The sequence below is a fragment of the Euphorbia lathyris genome, chromosome 5 (genome assembly GCF_963576675.1).
Source record: "Euphorbia lathyris chromosome 5, ddEupLath1.1, whole genome shotgun sequence".
NCBI lineage: Eukaryota > Viridiplantae > Streptophyta > Magnoliopsida > Malpighiales > Euphorbiaceae > Euphorbia > Euphorbia lathyris.
In genome coordinates, this window is record NC_088914.1 from 10,037,605 (window position 1) to 10,047,477 (window position 9,873).

Consider the following 9,873-nt stretch of genomic DNA (forward strand, 5'->3'; position numbering starts at 1 on the left):
CATTTTATATGAAAAACAATTCAGAAGGTGTAGAGACATTCTGTAGGAAAGTAGATTCAAATGTTATGGATCTTTAGTTTACCATCTTGTTCTCCTCGACAATCCTAGTACTACGACTGCTATTCCTCAATTTTCACAATCGTTGGTTAAGTATAGATTGATACGAATCAATTATTTCTAGTATACTTTTTAAGTCAAACATTTTCACAATTTTGCTTTTTCCGTAAACCAATAAAAAATGGTTTGCATATTTGTGTATATATTTTGTTAAGTATTAAAAAATCTATGTATTTAATAAAAGTTGAATCCAATTGTTAATACAATTGTTCCTTCAGTTGTACATGCACCTGCACCTTTAGTTGCGCCTTCAATCTAGTGACAAGTATATTTGGCTTGATTACAATGTTAGAGTGATGTTCTTTTTTGTACTGATCACGTTTACATTATATTCAAGCCAAATATACATCTTACTAGACTAAAGGTGCAATTGAAGGTGTAGCTAAAAAAACAGTTGCATTAACAGTTGGATTCAAATTTTATTAATACATAAATTTGTTAATACTTATATAAATATATATAGAAATATGCAAACCATTTTTCCTTGGCTTATGGAAAAAGTAAAATTACAAAACCATTTGAAATGATTGATTCATATCAATTTTTACTTACCCAACTGTAAAAATTGAGGAATAACAATCCCAAGCACTAAGATTGCCAAGATGAACCGGATGGTAAATTGAAGATCCATAACACATGAATCTACTTTCCTCCTGAATATCTCTACACCTTTTGAATTATATTTCATATAAAATGTTGCATCATTTAAATACAAAATGCAATAAAAGAAAAATTAACTTCTTTTCTAATTATCCAAAAATAAATGTTAAACAATAAATACTAATAACTATTTTATACTTAGTTTTTCCCAACGTGACACTACATGTACAACCATCTATGTTTTCAATTTCAGGTTGGGCCCATTTTTCATAGACAACTGATAATCTAAATTTCTAAAGTCAGCTTATTAAAAACAACAAAAGTTGTCGAACATTGGAACCTCAAGCACTAACAGGCACACAACAAAACAAAGAATCACTACTATAGTAGTATTTAAGAATAAAGACTTTTAAAGCCTGGATTGGCCTCTAACTTTGCATCAAAAATGCAATTAGGCCGGTGAGGTTAAGAATTAAGTACATTGCAATTTGAGATTTTAGCCAAAAATAAAATATTATGAAACCTAATACATTATGAATTTAACTCGAAATTTATCTTAAAAGACTAAGAATCCTTAATGTTCAAACCAAATTGGACTTAATTGAAGTAAATAAAGAGAATTACATAATGGTAACAAATACTGTCAGAGATTAATATAAGATATCAGAGCCCCTTGGACCAAACGATCAAGGGTTCAAATCCTGACAACCTCATTAATTTGTGTTATTAAAAACACATGGCTGGATGAGCACTAATGAATCCGATGCTTGAAGATCACGCCCTTTCCCCTCTCTCTCAGGTTCGTTCGCTCTTTCTCTTTCTGTTTCTCTGATTTTGTTTCTGTTTCCAGATCCTCTTATTCATTTTTATTCCCTTCTTCAATTTTGCCTTCTTTATGAATTTCGATATGCCTACCTCAACTTCTGTTTTTCGTTTTAGGATGTATGATTGTGGAATTAAATTTCTCATCTTTGATGGATCATTTTTCTGAAATATTCATTTTTGTTTTTCTTGATTAATGATCAACAAAATAATATTGATAAAAAAAATGCGTAATAAATAAATAAAATTAATATTTTTAAAAATATATTTGATAGTTTAAGGTTTTTTTAGTTTTTTATTATTTAAATTTTTTATTTAAAATTAAAAAAAAAATTACATAAAATTTAATGGCTAATTGGCTGCCTAAACCTGTCTGGAACTGTCTAGGACCACCAAAAATCGGTCAACTGATTTATACCGCTTGACTTGAGGAAATTGGGACGTTGTTCTAAAAATCCCCGCCTAGGCCGCCTTGACCGATTTTTAAGAACATTATATATATATATATATATATTGTTAGTTAAGAATGATTTTTATTTATTTTATGTTTATTTAATAGAAAATAAATTATATTTAATAAATGGTATATATTTTGATATTAGTTTAGAAAAATTTACAAAATGGAACGGATATATCCATGGGAATTTTCATTACCCATTGGTATGGGGATAGGGATAAATTTATCCCATTTTTTTTTACTTTATCAAATTTGGCCGATAACAACCTCAAAATGAAAATTTTCAAGAATTAAAGTTGTTTAGTATCATATTTACGATAGAACCATATTTTTTGTTTTTCAAAATCATCATTTTTGGATTTTTCTCTCTAAACATTAACTTTTTCCCTCATAAAAAACAATAAATGACATTAAACCTAAAAAGTTGAAGAATTAAAATTGCTTAATATATGATTTAACTCTTTGAAAATTTTAATTTTGAGGTTGTTATCTGCCAAATTTGACAAAGTAAAAAAATCAAAATTTTGCAAATTACGGAATTGTATTTGTAACAAAATAAAAATAAAAATAACATAGGTGTCTATCTTCAAATCCGTGAAATAACAGACTATCTATTTGTAATTAACTTTTATTATTATTATTATTATTGAAAACAAAAGTGTAGACTACATCTACGTGGATCCGAACAAAGTGTATTCTTTTGGATAATTATGGACTGAATGTTACTACATTTTTAAACTACCCATACCAAAAAATTGCCCAATCTTTTGGGCTTTGAATCAGCCAAAATAATCTTAACAACATTATATTTTTCTAATTTCCTATATTTAGATGTTAATTATAAATACAAATCTATATCTATATATAATATAAAACAGTAACGATGGAGCTGAGGTGTCAACTCCACAATTTTTGTTGATTAAAAATAATATTGATGATTTATCTTTTTTTTCCAATTTTTTGATTTAATTGAATAAAAAATATAATCCAAAATATAGTAATACTATAATTCGTTTTTGATAGTAATTATCCATAAATTTATAAAATATAATTTAATTAGAATAAATCTCTTTTCAAAAAAATCCAATCCAATGACCTCTCTTCTACTACAATTCCTTTTTCATAATAATTATCCCATTAATCCATAAAATATAAATCCATTAAATCATCTCTTCTACTATAGTAAATATCACGAAGATATGGTATGAATATCCAAAAAAATATTTGATTAAAAATATTAAATTTACATCCAAATATGTCATTAATATGCCGTATATAAATATGCCATTAATATGTTCATATAGGGATAAAACCTAGAGTAATTAATTATGATTTTTTTTATTAGAATAATGCATTTATTTACTGGCTTCAAAGTAGCCTCTCTTCTTCATTTTGCAAATTAAAATATAATATTATTTTTTTGAAAAAAATATAATATTATTAATTATATTTATTTTAGTGTTTTTAATTCTATTTGCTTTGTTGTTTTCTGTTTGTGAAACTCTATTGATGATCTATCTCCTAAAACCTCTCAAAATAATTTGCCTCATCAAATCAAATTCAATCTTTTCCATTCTCTATAATTTACTTCTCCAATTTTCTCTCTTCTTTCTTCTATGCGAATTGAAGAGGATGGTTTGATTATTTCTCTCTTTTTCTCTTGGATTTTCATACCTATTTGGTGTAGTTGCTTGCCAATTAGCAAAGCAATCTCCTTATTACAGTGAGATTCAAGGTGATTAGCTCATTCCATTCAATCACTATTCAAGTTTGGTTATCTTCTTTTATGTTATTGTTATTTATTTCCGGCCAGATTCTACTTGATTATCTAAACTCTAATTGATTCAAATTCTCTTTTCCGAATTCAGTCTTTTTTTACTGTAGAAATCACACACTATCTCCTATCTAATTCTCCCATGATTTTCCAAGGTAAGCCTCTGCCTGTGTTCTTCCTTTCAATGCCTTCAGTCTAAATTCGAAAAGTGATGTGCTTCTGTCTCTTTCTCTAATTCTTTCTCTTTTCTATGATTCCTTTTTTTTTATGTTTCAGCTTCCAAATTCCTAAGGTAATTTTAATTTTGTCTTTTTTGACCCGTGCGACTCACGGATTCATCTTAATATATAAATATTAACAAAAATATAATTAATAATTACAATTAATGATATAAAAAAGGAGGAAGTGACACATCAGCTTCATCGTTACTGTTTTATATTATATATAGATATGCAAAGAAATAGAGAGATTTTAGGAACTAATTTAAATTATCTATAACTTTTAAATATAGATATGCAGAGAATTAGAGAGATTTTAGAGATTAATTTAAATTATGTAGAACTCTTAGATATAGTACGGATAAAATAATCTTTTTATAAATAAATATAATAATATAACTAAAGTTAATATATTATTTTTTTTATTATATTTTTTATTAGTAAAAAAGGAGGAAGTGACACCTCAGCTCCATCGTTACTGTTTTATATTATATATAGAATATAGATATGCAGAGAATTAGAGGGATTTTATAGATTAATTTAAATTATGCAGAACTTTTAGATATAGATATACAGAAAATTAGAGAGATTTTAGGGATTAATTTAAATTATGTAGAACTTTTAGATATAGATATGCAGAGAATTAGAGAGATTTTAGGGATTAATTTAAATTCTGTAGAACTCTTAGATATAGTACAGATAAAATAATCTTTTTATAAATAAATATAATAATATAACTCAAGTTAATATATTATATTTTATATTATATTTTTTATCAGTAAAAAAGGAGGGAGTGACACCTCAGCTCCATCGTTACTGTTTTATATTATATATAGATATGCAGAGAATTAGAGAGATTTTAGGTCTTAATTTAAATTCTCTAGAACTCTTAGATATAATACGGATAAAATATCTTTTTATAAATCAATATAATAATAAAACTAAAGTTAATATATTATATTTTTTATTATATTTTTTATCAGTAAAAAAGGAGGAAGTGACACCTCAGCTCCATCGTTACTGTTTTATATAGAATATAGATATGCAGAGAATTAGAGGGATTTTAGGGATTAATTTAAATTATGTAGAACTTTTAGATATAGATATGCAGGGAATTAGAGATATTTTAGGGATTAATTTAAATTATGTATAACTTTTAGATATAGATATGCAGAGAATTAGAGAGATTTTAGGGATTAATTTAAATTATGTAGATCTCTTAGATATAGTACAGATAAAACAATCTTTTTATAAATAAATATAATAATATAACTAAAGTTAATATATTATATTTTATATTATATTTTTTATCAGTAAAAAAGGAGGAAGTGACACCTCAGCTCCATCGTTACTGTTTTATATTATATATAGATTATGTAGAACTTTTAGATATAGATATGCAGGGAATTAGAGATATTTTAGGGATTAATTTAAATTATGTATAACTTTTAGATATAGATATGCAGAGAATTAGAGAGATTTTAGGGATTAATTTAAATTATGTAGATCTCTTATATATAGTACAGATAAAACAATCTTTTTATAAATAAATATAATAATATAACTAAAGTTAATATATTATATTTTTTATCAGTAAAAAAGGAGGAAGTGACACCTCAGCTCCATCGTTACTGTTTTATATTATATATAGATATGCAGAGAATTAGAGAGATTTTAGGGAGTAATTTTGATTATGTGGAACTTTTAGATATAGATATGCAGGGAATTAGAGATATTTTAGGGATTAATTTAAATTATGTATAACTTTTAGATATAGATATGCAGAGAATTAGAGAGATTTTAGGGATTAATTTAAATTATGTAGATCTCTTAGATATAGTACAGATAAAATAATCTTTTTACAAATAAATATAATAATATAACTAAAGTTAATATATTATATTTTATATTATATTTTTTATCAGTAAAAAAGGAGGAAGTGACACCTCAGCTTCATCGTTACTGTTTTATATTGAATAATATTGATGATTAAAAATAATATATATTATTAAAACAGTAACGATGGAGCTGAGGTGTCAACTCCACAATTTTTGTTGATTAAAAATAATATTGATGATTTATCTTTTTTTTCCAATTTTTTGATTTAATTGAATAAAAAATATAATCCAAAATATCTCTAATTCCCTGCATATCTATATCTAAAAGTTCTACATAATTAAAATTACTCCCTAAAATCTCTCTAATTCTCTGCATATCTATATATAATATAAAACAGTAACGATTGAGTTGATGTGTCACTTCCTCCTTTTTTTTATTGATAACAAATATAATATAATATATAATATATTAATTTTAATTATATTATTATATTTATCTATAAAAAGATTATTTTATCCGTACTATATCCAATAGTTCTACAGAATTTAAATTAATCCCTAAAATCTCTCTAATTCTCTGCATATCTATATATAATATAAAACAATAACAATGGAGCTGGGGTGTCACTTTCTCATTTTTTACTGATAAAAAATATAATATAATATATAATATATTAATTTTAATTATATTATTATATTTATCTATAAAAAGATTATTTAAAATAAATGTGAAAATAAAATAATAATATTTAATGTATATAGCACATTTATATCATTAATTGTAATTATTAGATTATATTTTTGTTAATATTTTTATATATTAAGATGAATCCGTGCATCGCACGGACCAAAAACTAGTTACAAAGTAATATTTGAAAATATTAATTCTCCTAACATGGAATCCCAAGTTCCCCATTTAGAAAAAAAAGATGCATCATCACAAAATAAACTAAACCATCCACTTCTCTCTTCACAAAGACAACAAGATAGTACTCCACTCCCTATAATACTAATAGCCATCATGTTAATAATCATGTTTGTTCTTATCGTGTACCCCCAAGTATCGGATGCGATTAGTCCCATTAGAGCACCCGATTCAATACAAATAGATGCGGTCACCGTTTCCTCATTCGCCATCTCTTCGACGTCTCATCTAACTGCCACTTGGACCATCGATTTTCCCTCCGCGCTGATTACCGAGGGTTGTATTTAAGAAATTTCACAGGTGGAATTTCTTTGACGAATAATGGAATTGATATTTGTTCTAGAGATCTTGGATATCACTATGTCAGTGGTATAAACAGTGAAAACAGAATTCGGACAGAATGTGTTGCCTCGTCGGTGTATATAAATCGTGAAGTAGTTGAGTCCATAATTTCCGAAAGGACAAGAAGCGGAATTGTGCCGTTTACTCTCCATCTAAAGGCTTTTTTAGGTAAATCTTTCACCACAAAGGAGGTTGTTCCGATGATAGCCTCGTGTGAAGATATTCCGATTCAGTTTTACGGGGATTCTAATTTTGGAAGGTTGTATCAAACTCCTTTATTATGTAGAGTTAATTTAGTTAAACCTTAGAATATTAGTTTACTTTGTTGTTCCTATCTCTTTTTATTTTATTTTTTTGGATTTATGTTTTTTGCTAAATGATTTTAATGATTATAATGACTAATGATCTCTTTCAAGTCTTAACTTCTCAAATCTATATATAATATAAAACAGTACGATCGAGTTGAGGTATCACTTCCTCCTTATTTTACTGATAAAAAATATAATATAATATAATATATGAATTTGAGTTATATTATTATATTTAGGCTTAATAGATCAGTTGCCCTCTGAACTTGTCTAAAAAACTTGATTGACCATCTGAACTTATACGGTATCTCATTAGCCCATGAACTTACTTAAAGTGTCATGGGCTTAATACATCATTTGCCTCTGAACTTATCCAAAACGTTTGAGTGTCCCCTTGAACTTTCAAGTGTCCCGATAGCCCATCAACTTGCATAAAATATTCAGTTAGTCCCCTAAACTTGCATAAAATGTAATGAATTGATCAATCGGTCGTAAAAAAGTAGGTTAAATGCGTAAGATGTATTTCGCGCATCTTATGTCATTACATAATTCAAAAATAGATTAAAAAGAAAGTTATTGCTTGCCCAACTATACAACTTGTCTTCTCTAATATTAGAATCGTATACCCCGATTCTGATCGTTTTACTTTTTTTAAGACTCGTTCAATATATCTTCCGCATTTAACTTACTTTTTGCAACCGAGTGATCAATTGATTACATTTTGTGTAAGTTTAGGGGACTAACTTAACATTTTATGCAAGTTGATGGGGCTATCAGAACACTTTAAAAGTTCAGGGGGGCAATCAAGCTTTTTGGACAAGTTCAGGGAGCAAATGGTGTATTAAGCCAAGTGTCATGATTAAGTCTGTAAATATATAAAAATGTCATAAAGATTTACAAAACAGAAAGTTAATTTGTTTTAAAGACTTAGAATCACGAATTACCTTTATTTTTTAAGTTTTGATTTTTTTTTTACAAATTTAGACAAACTACAATATATATAATTTTAAACAAGTTCAGGGGGCAAATGGATCCTTGTAAGCAAGTTCAGGATGCCAATAAGTCACTTTAAATAAATTCATGTAGCAAATATGTTATTTTAAGTAAGTTGAGGAGGCTAACGAGATACCATGTAAGTTCATGAGGCCAATCAACCTTTTTGGACAAGTTCAGGGGGCTTTTGATGTATTAAGCCTTATATTTATCTATAAAAATTTATTTTATTCGTATTATATCTAAGAGTTCTATAGAATTTAGATTAATCTCTAAATTCTCTCCTAAAATCTCTCTAATTCTTTACATATCTATAAATAATATAAAATAGTAACGATGGAGATGAGGTGTCACTTCCTTTTTTTTACTGATATAATATAATATAATATATAATATATTAATTTTAATATATTATTATATTTATCTATAAAAAATTATTTTATTAATATTATATCTAAGAGTTCTATAAAATTTAAATTAATCACTAAAATCTCTCCTAAAATCTCTATAATTCTTTACATATTTATATATATAATATCAAACAGTAATGATAGAGCTCAAATGCTACATTCTCAGTTTTTTAATGATAAAAAATATAATATAATATATAATATATTAATTTAAATTATATTATTATATTTATCTAGAAAAATGATTATTTTATTCGTATTATATCTAAGAGTTCTATAGAATTTAGATTAATACCTAGATTCTCTGTTAAAATCTCTCTAATTCTATATATATCTATATATAATAGGGTTAAGATGCAAAAATACCCCTAAAGTCTAAACTGGTGCAATTTTACCCTTAACTTTGGAAGTCGATAACAATTTTACCCCTAACGTTGATAATTTGGGTTAATTTGAGAAATAATTCATCAAACTGTCTTCTCGATCATGAATATTGTCATCTACATTTCAAATATGCGTCATTTTATCAGTAACAAATCACAAACATATGTTGAAATGCGAAAAAAAATATACTATCTTTTGTACGAATTTGACTCAAAAAATTCACCGAATTTATAAATATTAACCTTCAATTCAATTACTAAATTATAAAAAATATGAAATCTTTTTTTAAAACTAACTGATATGTAATTGGTGCAGAATAAGAAACAAAATATCTGTATTTTATAATAGTATTTGAAATTGATCCAAATTATCAACGTTAGGGGTAAAATTGCTCTTGACTACTAACGTTAGGGGTAAAATTGCTCCTGAACCAAAACGTTAGGGGTATTTTTGCACCTTAACCTTATATAATATAAAACAGTAATGATGGAGCTGGGGTGTCACTTCCTCCTTTTTTACTGATAAAAATATAATATAATATATAATATATTAATTTGAATTATATTATTATATTTATCTATAAAAAATTATTTTATTCTTATTATATCAAAGAGTTCTGCAGAATTTAGATTAATCTCTAAAATCTCTCGAATTCTCTGTATATCAATATATAATATAAAATAGT